Consider the following 12,500-nt stretch of genomic DNA (forward strand, 5'->3'; position numbering starts at 1 on the left):
GGAGGCATGTGGGTCTATGAAGGAATTCCCTGGGAATATCACTTAACGAGGAGAGAAGGACTTTTCTATAGCAGCCCAAATTGAAAAAGATCTAAGGAAAAAAAAGCAAAAAGCAGTTCTATGACCCTTATTTGCTACCAGAACCCAACATCTTCAGCCTTCCAGTATGGAATAATGTCCGTCGCTATCCAAGATTCCTCCAGGTTTCAACACCAGACTAAGGTCCACTACATGGACCAAGAAGATACCAGATTTTCAACTGCTTTAGCTTAGAAACATCCATTGTTGGACAACCAACCCACGCTATGTAATATGTCTTTGTATAATAGAAATTTAGTCTGTTTTTCTGTTCCTACAGAGAACTATATACCACAACTGCTCACACACAGAGATTTAAAATCAAGGTAAATTAAGTAAGTTACCTAACGTTTTCTTTAATAGCTTATTCCTTCTTTTATAGTAAACTTGACTGGGAAGGCAGTCACAAATGGAAATATTTTGTTCCTTGCAACTCTGTTAGTCATAATGCCATCTTTACATTGACTATTCAATGATCATGTAAAGTTTTGTGTGGTAGCAGGGTCTAAAGTTACCCAAAGCTTCCATTGAGTTCTTCAACATTGGCTTCTGCCATGTTAGCAACTACTACTACAACTGAGTTCTTGGATCTTTGGAGAAAAAGTAATTGTTCAACTAGTTCAGGGAAAGACTACTCATGGAGCTTGGTTAGACACCATTAAGACATCGAAAGTTATTGAAAGATCTTTCCCTAACCACAAAGCCAAAACTCTTAAAACCATCTTTGTCATCCTTACTGTTTCTCTTTACAAGCATGGTGCCTTTATGTTAGCACAGAAAGAGAAACTCACATGATAGAAAATTACTGGTAGGCATGTTTCTGTGGATTCCCCCAAGAGTTTAGTCCTGGAGCTTGTTACAAGGCTGATGATAACAAGAGCAATGTGGATAGCAATGATCTACCCAAGTGAAGGTCTGGACAGAATGGAAAACCAAGTTCCCCCTTTTCTGGAATTGAAACATTCCTGGTGTTCTACTCTCCTTGGTCCTAAGGCCTCCATGTTCTCTTGCCCCTGTAAGAGGAAACCTGACTTCAGGTTCTCAGGATTTTGGCTTCATGGTGTAAGACACCAGCAGCTCTCTGATTTTTCCCACCTTGTAGACAGCATATCTTGGAATACCTCACCCTCCATATACATGAGTCAATTCCCATGTTAGTGACCTTCTTTTATATTAGTATTTTTTCTTTGATTCTGCTTTTCTGGACTCAGACAACATCCTTTTTCAAAAATATGGAAGCCATTCTATTCTGCCAGGGCAAGTATAATCTCAGAATTAACACGTAAATATTCCTGCCATCAACAATTTTTTTTATTTACCTGAGATAGATATGGAGAAAATTCCCCTTTTAATTATCTCAAAACCCAGTAGCAAGTAGCAGTAAAATCCCTAGCCTATCTATAAAAAAAATAAATAAAAGATTGCTTTTTCAAAGATGGAAAGACCTGTCTTCCTGAGACTTCTCCTCCCACGGCCCTCGTGAGTTTCTTCCCTCTTCCCCTTCTGGGTAAATGACTGTGAGTCTCACTTTGACTTATATGGGGTGGAAACTTCACTCTATTTTTAAAATGCATCACTGACGTTTGTTCAGATTTACTTGTAATTATATTTTCTGTGGTTGGACTGAGAGGAAGGTCCCTCTGTGGGTCCATGTCTGTGACAGCTGAAGTGACTGGAATAAGCCTGCCCTGTTCCGTGTTGTCAATATGATATGGCACATTGATTTCCCAGGCTGAATTAAGGACACAATCTGAGAGGTTTCAGAGCACAGCTGGCCCTAGGCAAAATGAAAGGACAGACAACTTTGCTTGGTGATTCAGCCTCATGTCTTGCCTTTCTGTGTGTTGCCCCCACCCCCTCTCCTGCTGTTGGGATTTCTGGTTGTCATGGCTTTTCCTCTGGGTCAGAAGATATCCTGATGAAAGTAACATTTGACTTCCTCTCCACCATGACATTTCTCTGTATCTTCATCATATTTTTGAGCTGACAAGTAAAAATTAAAGAACTGGATGTGATAGCACACACACACAAAATCTCAGTATGTAAGAGACTGAGGCAGAAGAATGGCTGGGAGTTTAAGGTCAGTCTTAAGTACTGGATGGAGTTTCAGACCATCCTAGTGTACACAGTGAAAACTATGGCTGAATAAAATAAAATAAACAGGAAACAAAGACAATTTATATTTTAGTCTTTGAGATTTTCTTGATGAGGGGTGAGGACCACACTGATCAGTAGGGTGCTTTCAATAGCCTCCCTTCTAACAGCCCAAGAGAATCATTCTTTCCTGATTAAGCTTTCCCCTGCATTTTCTCCTGCCAGTCAATCTGGAATCACTACCTCAGGTTTCAATTTTCAGCCACCTTTAGGACGCTGCAGTAGCAGGGTATTTTATCTCCAGGACAGAAGTCCTTCTGCAATACTATTGTGATAGTTGAGACACTGTCCTTACCTGATATCCTTGGTCTTCTTTCTTCCACACACTGCTGACAGATTAGTCTTCTAGAATGCAGTTATTATCTTATTATCCTAAGCTTAAAAACCATCATTAGCCACTCAGGACTTTCAATTACATCCTAATTACTTTACCTGACACTTAAGACCCTACATGACAGAGAATTGAAGCAGCATGCCCAAAATTCCAGCTAAATAAAACCACAGACTCTTCTTAGAAAATGACCTAGCATATTCTTAATCCTGGTGGCTCTTCTGTTGATGTTGATTACTACAAACCCCAGGCCCAATTCTACCTGAGTAAATCACTTTAGATATTTCCAGTCTTCAGTGGCAACTTCTAATAGTCTCTCTATATTCAAAATTGAATAGAATTGCTCCCTCTGAACCTCTAGAGTATTTTTGGGGTCCCCTATGACAGTAATATTGAAATGATCAAAATTTATGTTTCAAAACCTGTGACATTAACGTATTAGCATTGTTTTGCTGACACACACATATACCTTCCCAGACCACCTGTCAAATCATAACTTACATGATATTTCGATGAAGACAACTTAAAATAAGGTCTCAAAAACCATAGCATGTAATCACTAACTGATTGTGTTGAATTGTATTCCTGACCAGGACCTGAATGACCCTGATTAGCATGGCAGAGATTTTACAACTATAAATTAGATTAAATTAGAAATTTACATAGTAAGGGATGCTGCATGACTAGATTGAATTGACATATCCGTCAGCAATGTACCGATATTTCTAATTGTGTAAAGGAAGTCTATGCTTCACTATGAAAAAGTTTTATCTAGAAGCGACTGAAAATGCAGAGGCTGTGTGTGTGTGTGTGTGTGTGTGTGTGTGTGTGTGTGTGTGTGTGTGAAGACCCAAGGAACATCATGAAGAAAGAAGTAGGATGAGTAGGAGAACATTTCTCTAAGATATGCCAGGCCCTTGCAATCATAAACATTCAATAGCAGCATTCACATGCCTTAGACCTTCACACCCACAGTCATACAAACACACAGACCACGAAAACACAGAGAGATACACAGACATACCACACAAAAATAAAACACACAGACACACACACCACAAACACTTATACCACAAAAACCACACATACACACAGAGAAACACACAAGCATACAACACACACAGACATGCACACAATATACAAACACATAGGCACAATACACACATACATAAACATGTATGCTCACAAACACACCCACCACACACATATACATACACACACACACACACACACACACACACACACACACACACACACCACTCATGAAAACACATGGACATACACATACACAGACACAACAGAAATAAACATACAGAGACCCACAATAAACGTGCACACATACACACATATCCATACATACGCTTACATGTGAGAAGATGACTGAAGTATGAAGGGGTAACTAGGGGTAGAAGAGGATTAGAACTTGTAAGAAGTGGCGACTATGATGATATATTCTTTATATAAAAATTGTCAAAATAGAAAAACTTTAAAAAGAGTGTAACTTTTATTAGCCAGATGTGGACTAATTCTGTCAGTGGCTTGGCCTCCATGAGTGGTAGGGCTGTCTTAAGACTGCTTAAGTCATTCATGTTTCTCTCTTCTCCAGGGCTTACGGTAAATCGTTTCCTACATGTAGCCATTGAACAGGGTTTTAGGGAAATCTTAAACGTTCCAGCATGCAGCAGCATTACAAGTGTGTCACCTGTGATGCCAGCAGGATGCCAATATGTAGATGGTAACCTGTCAGTTTCAATGAAATATGTGACTGACTCAAGTTGAGCACAAGTCCATTGTCAATAATGCAGCAGTTAATGCTAGAAGAATTGAACAGAGATGTGGGGATCAGCTTCCTTCCATTTCATATTATATTTCTATCCACTCTGCCTACTGACTGACTCTGTGTGTGTGTGTGTGTGTGTGTGTGTGTGTGTGTGTGTGTGTGTGTGTGCAGGTACATGTGTATGTATGTGTACAACCTGGAAATAGACAAGTTGGATGATATTTAAAATAAAATTTCTTTTTTTTTTCTGGAGCTGGGGACCGAACCCAGGGCCTTGCGCTTCCTAGGTAAGCGCTCTACCACTGAGCTAAATCCCCAGCCCCCTAAAATAAAATTTCAAGTGCATTCATTATTTTACTGATGTGGGATATGCAAAATGATTGACGCCCTTATAACCAATGCAAGAGGGGCGGACATAAAGGCAGGCAGATCTCTTATTAGCAACACATTTAGATATCTAATTGTTCAAAATTGTTAGTGCAGAGGCTGCCTAAAATAATTCAGCAGGGAAATGTGCCTAATGTAATACTTTCTAAATATTTGCCTCTGGATACAATCTCCTCCCATCACCCTTAGTTTCCTAACCTAGCCAGCATTACCGGGCATGCGGGCTTCTCTCAATATACTGCCTGAACAAAGCTGTTGCATATGTAAATCTGAAATGCACCAATGTGTGTGTATCACACACTGCATGGTGATTTAAACCAGAAAAATAGGAGCCACACGTCTGTATCTAAATCTCCCTCAAAGCGCCGAGAGCATGAGAGAGTGAGAGATAGAGAAGGAGAACTCGGAAAAACAGTTCTCTGAGAAGAGACTCCAGTGCAGGGTGCTTTTAAGCCTAGCAATGGCCACGGTTTCTCTCTCCACTTTCAGCTCGGCCTCCATGTGTGAGAAACGCTAAGCACGTTATCGCAATAGATTAGCATCAGTAACTGTCACCGACGGCGAAAAGCTAGAGATAAACAGAGCAGATGACTTTATTTTTCACTTTTTAAGCAAATGAGGTCTGACATCGTGCACCGACTCCGGCCAGGTCTCGTGGTTAAGTGTTTTATGTTCATTTGACTAAAAGCCCAGTGACAGAGATGGAATGGCCACCCTTCGGGAAAAGGAGGGTTATGTAGTGGGAACTGAGCAGACCAAGAACTGCATACAGGAAAAGCAGGATGGCTCATAGCACCAGCTTTGTAACTGCCCTGAGTACTTGGTAGATGGGTACAGGACGTGATGAAAAGCTGCTAGACCTCTTCATTTCGTAATATCTCTGAAAGGGGTAGAGGCCAATGTCTGAGAAAGAAACAAGCAAACAAACATCAATTCGACTCAGGTACAAAGGTAACCCTCTTTCCTAGCTGCTATTTCAGGACTGGCTTGCGAGGAAAGTGGGATAAAGAGCAGGTAATATTTTATCCCCTTCTTTGTAAATGACACAGTGTGTTCTTGCAGTAAGCACTGTAGTGTTTTATGCTTATTTAATTTTCACAGTTCTAAAATGACATCCATAAAAGCAGCAGCGTGGATTTCCCGTCAGAAACATATACATATTAATGGAATCTAAGAGAAGAAATGACTCCCTGGAGTTCATGGAGGGGGGCTACTAGTATTCAGGGGAGACTGCTTCTTAGAGGTCCGAACCAATTAGACATCTGTAGTCTTTGCCCTGCATACTTGGAGTGTGCTAGAGAAAGGGGTCTCATAAACTTCATCTGGAATTATAAATGAAATTGAACGTAGTTTCCAGGTCTGTTTCTCTTTAGTAACAAACAGCCTAGGTATGTGACATCAAGAATGTTTCTACCAGAGGCCCAGAACTGTGGTACCAGTGGAGGCCCATGTACTACTGTGCACCATAACACTATCATCTGCCCCTGAAGACTTACCAACTTTAGATCCTCAGTCACTTAAAGCTCTCATTGTGTTGCAAGGAACACAAAAACGGCAAGATCGCTTCTAGTGACTTTGCACAAAACACACAACTTTTGCCTCAAAGAGGATAAGAGGTAGCTTATTCTGGAACCAAGCAGTCGTGGTTCATGATTGCCATCTCAGATTACTTCAAATTCCATTTTCTAGTATGGCAGCAGGTTTATGAAGTTTTAATAGTGCCTTAACAGTGAAAGTGGCACATCAAGTTACTTTCCGGATGTATTGGTGGAATCATCTTGTAGAAGGGCGGCAGTAAAGAAGGGAGCTCTCTGCGATAGGCCATAGATGCTGTCTGACAGTATCCTTAGCCTTTTGATTGGTCGCAGCTAAGTGGTCTGCTAGATTAATCTGTTATAAAGGATTGAGCTGCCGGGTACCAGTAGGTTAGACCAGACACAGTGATGGACAAGGACTGATGATGAACAGGGCTAAAGATAACCCAGATAGATTATAATTAGGTTGTGTACATGCAACATTCCAACCTCTCTGTAATCACTGACATCTGTTAAGTTATTCAGCTTTAGAGGTGCAGTAAATTCCAGGAATATTTGTTTATGTTTCCTCAAACTTATTTCCTCTTCCTGTGACCATGCACTTGTCTCCTGTTCCTGTCTCTACCTCAGTTCTACATTGTAAACCTTTACTAGGCACCTCATCTGTCACCTCACACACTGTCACTAAGATATGAACTTTTCCTCAGCAGTCTTAATGAGAAAGACAGGCAGAAAGAGGCCAGTGAAGACCAGGGAGATGAGTGTGGAACTTTCTGAGCAGAGAGCATTATGGGATGAACCTGTTATGGTGTAGGAAGGCAGTGGAAAAGTCCAGAAGAACCTTCTGGGTGACGAGTTTGTGACTCTAACATGAAGTGCCAAAGGTAAGATTCCCCACAGTATTGTAAAAAGGGAACGCGCATAGTTCCTTTTGACCTGGATATAGGGGAATTCCTAATACAGCCAGTCTATCTCAGAGAAGCTCACAGTCAAACATTAAGACATCTCTCAAGTCTACAAACACTAATGTGGACCACCAGAAATCTCTATTAATTTTCTCATTGGATAAGAGAGAATGACATATCATATTTCATATCACCATTATCAACATTAATCGCCTGATAAGCAGGGAAAGTACTTAATGATAAATGAAAAACAGTAGGTTTTTTCCAAATTAATAGACTGAAAAAAAATCTGTTTGAAGTCAAGCCATCTTAAATTAAATATGCTTTCCATCATTCATCAGGCTGATGAAACTTTATTGGGTAAAAGATATAATTTATATGAGCACCAATTTCCACAGTTATAAAGATAGAGAAACCACCATCTAGCTTCATGGCAGCTGAGATGTTTAAACTGCTCTGTATGAACATAGTCAATTGTGTATTGGAAAACATGGCAGGTGTTAAATAAGTATTATTTTCGCCCTCCTGTCCTCACATACCCATTTTCTTAGGTCATATTCCTACAAACCTCATTTCTAATAAAATTATATATAATATGTATGTGTATATATATATACATATATTCATTACCATACTACTAGGGGATATTTGATATTATACTTATAGTATTAAAGTAATTATTTTCTTCCTCTAAGTAGAAATAATCTGCATTTATTGTAATAAATACATTTTTATTGATTCATTTAGCTCTCCCTTATGACACTTTTTATCTATCTATTATCTATCAATCATCTATGTATAGATAAATGTAGATATCTATAGATATATGCATTTATTATATATCTATCTACATAGTCATATGTAGATATAAAAGCATGTTCTGTCTTGAAAATAAATTTATGTTAGTAAATATTCAGGTAGGGTTAGAAATACTAGAACTCTACTTGCTATATATTTTTTACTCTTCTATTTATCTTCCAGCTGTCTCATTATGTTTTTAAATGTTATTTATAAATACAAAGCAACAAAGCAAATGATAATATTTGAAAAATAACAACAATGACAACAAAAGAGAAAACAATAAAATGTGAGATATCTGATCAAAGTCTAAGGTTCCCAAGTGTCTGATCAAGAAACAAAAGGCAAATTGATGTTAGATATCCTGGTCACTGCCATGTGAGTTTGGGTAACCTTCATTTTTCTCTTTTCTCAAAATATTCATGTGGATATGTCTCCATTCCTCTTGCTTACTTTGAAGCCACAGAATGCTATGAATTTTCTTTGATCCTTTAGAAGGTAAATCATTAGACCTTCGCCTAAGAGAAATTATTAAAAATACAGAATAATATTCTTGTTAGACCTTTTAACTAAATCAATGCTTTCTAGTCACTGGAATCATAGCACATTTGTGTGTGTGTGTGTGTGTGTGTGTGTATGTGTGTGTGTATGTGTGTGTGTGTTTGGGTATAGGTGTGCAAGTGTAAAATGTAGTGTGGAATTTCAAACTGCTACACTTTAGCGATGCTTCTCATGTACAAAAATACAAAAGGAGGCAGCACATAGGCTCAGGCTCATAACTTATAACTGCTCAAACTTCTCCCAGAGAAAACAGAAATTGACATATACATGCCACATGAAACACAGAAGAAGTCAAAAGAAAGCATCTTCCCAAGTACACTCAGTGGTAAGTGAGAGACCATCACACACAAATTGATCTAGAACAGGGAAACTCAAAAGAGCAACATAGACAAAAACAAAACAAACAAACAAAAAAGGCACACATTAAAATACAGAGAAAAGAGGCAATGTAGAAATTTTAAGTTGTAAAAACATAGCACTTTTGAGATGGCCCCATACCTCGACAAGGGGCTATGTCTAAATACTGAAGGTGATCTCTACAGCTTCTCAAAAATTTTAACCCAGAAATGTTTCTGTCCAGAAGAACAGGGACAAAAAATGGAACAGAGACTGAAGGAAGAGCCAACCAGGAATTGTTCCACCTCGGGATCCATCATGTCTACAGAGACCAAACCCAACACTATTGCTGTGAACAAGAGGCACTTGCTGACAGAAACCTAGTGTGGTGGTTCCTGAGGAGGTCTGACCAGCGAGTGACCAAAGCAGATATGGATGTGCATCAGACTGAGGTCAGCAAACCTGGTGGAGGATCTGGCAGAAAGACTGGAGGAGTGGAGGGGGATTGCAACCACACTGGAATAACAACATATGTTGGCCTGACCACTCAGTTCTCCCAGAATTAGACCACCAACCAAGGAGTGTACCTGGAGGGATTCATGGCCCCAGATACATAAGTAGCAGAGGATGGCCTTGCCTGACAGCAACAAGAGGGGAGGTTTGATGCCTCATATAGGAGGATGCTGGAGCAGTGGGTCAGGAGAGTGTTGGTGGATGGGGGAGCACCCTCATACAGGCAAAGGGGAGGAGGGAAGGGAGATGTGGAATGGGGGTTTGGTAGAGAAGTAACCTGGAAGTGGGATATCACTTGAGAGGTAAATGAATAGAATGATTAATAAAAATATAAATAAAATATAAATAAATAAATAAATAAATAAATAAATAAATAAATAAATAAATAAAGCACTCTCAGAGAAAGAAACACTTGAGTTTTTGAGAAGGGGTGATGATATATACTTAGTATGGAATTCAATCTTTGTATGAAACAGACTCTCAATGACTGATCATTGTTTCCATAGATTAATGCATTCCTCAAATCTCAGGAGATTATGAATAAAGCAGAGACTAATAACTAGACAAGGTATAGAAAATAAGAAAGTTGAAAAATATTCAATTCCGAGGCTCAGGGATTATTGTGGAAGAAATGTGAGAACCAGAGCTAGTAAAGACATAAGAAGTGTCTTCTGGATACAGCAGGGAAGCTGTACTCATGAATTCATAACAGCTGCCACCACATGCACAAGGCCTGTGTAAGCCAAAGCCTCACCAAATCCCAGCGTAGACAGGGAACTTAGATATAAAACCCCATTCCTTGCTATGGGGGTATTCGCACTATCTACATGTTGGGAAGAAGAGAGTCAGCTTTGTCTAAGAGTGTAGCCATTGATGCAGGGTCAAGCTCAAGGAAGACCCCATGGGGAAGAATATTTGAGCAGTATAAATTGGTCTTGAGGTAAAAAAAAGCACAAAGTTGGGTGGGTAGGGAAAGAGTCTGGACTAAGGAAGGGTCAGAAGATGGGTGAATAGGATCAAAATGCATTGTAAGAAATTCTGTAGGAACTGATAAAATTGAACTATTAACTAAAAACACAGCAACCATCATTAAAGAAAGAGACTTTAACAAAGGGGAACAGGAAAGAAGCAATTCTAAATTAACTTTCTGATTCGGGCATTCTAGAGGGATGGAGCTCTAAGCTCTGTGGACACAGACTATGAGATATTATAGGTTTGAAGATTAAGGTAATAACAAAGAAGCCCGCCTTGACTGGGCCAGATCCACGCTCACATGTGTACACAGAGATTAGAGTAATATTCAGGGACCAGCAGGAGAAAGTTGCAATCAGCAACAGTATTTGTGCTTGAATGGTTTGTAGGGTGTTATTACCGAATTAAATCTAATGAGAGAGAGAAAAGAGGCAGATCATAGGACAGAGAGTGAATTATAGTGTGGCTCTCTGAAAATTATAGGAGGCGTGTACCTTGGCAGTATTAGAAAATAGAAATACTTAGTCCTTTTTCCTTCCCTTTTTGTGATATGTGGACATGACTTGTGGGTATCTGTCCAAACTGTGCAGAATTCCAGGAAGATCATTTCTGAAATGAGTTCTCAGAAACCTCATTTGGAATATGACTACTACTACTCTTGTGAACTGAGTTTAATGTTAGACTAGCTCTTTACTGGTTGAAAATAAATCAGATTACAGATAAGGACTATTTTAAAACTTGGACATGTGTTTCTCGGCATTGATTTTCATGCCTTGAGCTTGGCCCTGACCTAAGAGTGAGATGTGGTGAGGTGGAGACAAGGCTTGCAATATGGGATATTTCTGAATCTTTCCACAAAAGCAGATTACACGGGTTTTAGAATGGGAAAAAAATAAGTAGATTAGGGATTATTTTCTGTTTTCTCTTTCCAGTCCTTCCACTTATCCTAATTTATTATCTGTTTCCATCGTGGTGGTGCACGTTGATGTCATTAAGTGTGACTTATCCTATTTAGCCCAATAAGTTAGACTGGTTAATGGGCCATCTGCATGTATTAGTTGACAAGGCCGCTCAGAGATACACAATCATACCTGACATATACACATGGAGACGCATACACTTGCTAAATAAAACTGCTTGGGGCCGTGTAAAAACACATACTCCTAAGAGACTGCTAAGCTAAGGTTTGCTGTTTCTGTTCTGCAGTGCAGCTCTGCCCTTGATATTCAAAGTTCTGCCTGGCCAAGTTCACAGGGCATAGCGGTTCAGGAATTAATTTCCATAATTATCTCTTTAACTTTCTCATTATAAAAGACATCGTCTCTGGATGGCAGGAAGCCAACCTGCTGACCCCAACAGGACACTGCTCCACATGAGACACCAAGACTGGCTTGGTGTCTGCATTTCTTTGTGTCTTTTCGAACTACAGAAGCCACTTACAGGCATGCTGTATTTGCTGACAAAAAAGGGTCTATCATTAAAAACAAAGAGTGGATCTGCCACAGAAGCATTCTGGTCATCGAACAAGATATGGACTTTGAATGAGACAAACTTGACACCCTAATTCTGAATTCCCGGGGAAATCAACATTTGAGAGTTCAAGAATTTAGTTAGGCCTTTGTTTATTTATTGCTATGATGTTTCTGATGGTTTGATGTTATTGAAAGTTTAGAGATCATGGTAATTCTTCATAAATATTGGATTTGTTGAGAAATATTGAAGGGTCACTTTCTGTCATTCAATACAGTACAAAACGGAATCTGAAAGAAATCCTTTACATCATGGAAGATACTCCAATGCAATACAGTTTGCTACGCAGCTGGTTGTCTCTGGTATGGCTTTGGTCTTCTGGCATGAAAAGGCGAGCATTTACCATAATACAAATGTTTATAGTGGTAACTTTAAAGTTTTAGGATTTGATCATACCATTTCTTCATAGGGACATTCATTTAATTATGACAGTAAAATCGTGAAGTCACTAATCGTTTTAAAACACTTTTTCCAAATGGATATACTATGGATAGAAAGTAATTCATTGGCCATGCTGACAAGATTATAGCTAGAAATACAATCTTAGTCTCTTAACACCTGATAGAGAATGTGCTCAATTACATGACACCAACACTTCGGGAGAGCACATCCATTTGTTC

At 39.2% G+C, this 12,500-nt stretch overlaps 1 protein-coding gene and 1 long non-coding RNA gene across 6 annotated transcripts in view; one reads left to right on the top strand and one right to left on the bottom strand.

Annotated features, from left to right (window-relative positions):
• The window catches only part of Lsamp (limbic system-associated membrane protein), a 2,169,253-nt gene that overhangs the window by 1,836,217 nt on the left and 320,536 nt on the right, over window positions 1-12,500 (bottom strand). The window lies entirely within an intron of this gene.
• LOC148002606 (uncharacterized) overlaps window positions 1-12,500 on the top strand; it is a 50,159-nt gene that overhangs the window by 5,974 nt on the left and 31,685 nt on the right. For 2 of the 4 annotated variants that reach the window (XR_015633459.1, XR_015633461.1), the window contains exons 2-3: window positions 9,110-9,317; window positions 12,098-12,211. This is a non-coding gene — a long non-coding RNA (uncharacterized LOC148002606). The remainder of the gene's footprint in view (window positions 1-9,109; window positions 9,318-12,097; window positions 12,212-12,500) is intronic. The other 2 variants (XR_015633462.1, XR_015633460.1) reach the window with 1 other exon arrangement.

Source organism: Rattus norvegicus, chromosome 11 (assembly GCF_021556685.1).
Source record: "Rattus norvegicus strain SHRSP/BbbUtx chromosome 11, alternate assembly SHRSP_T2T, whole genome shotgun sequence".
Taxonomy (NCBI): domain Eukaryota; kingdom Metazoa; phylum Chordata; class Mammalia; order Rodentia; family Muridae; genus Rattus; species Rattus norvegicus.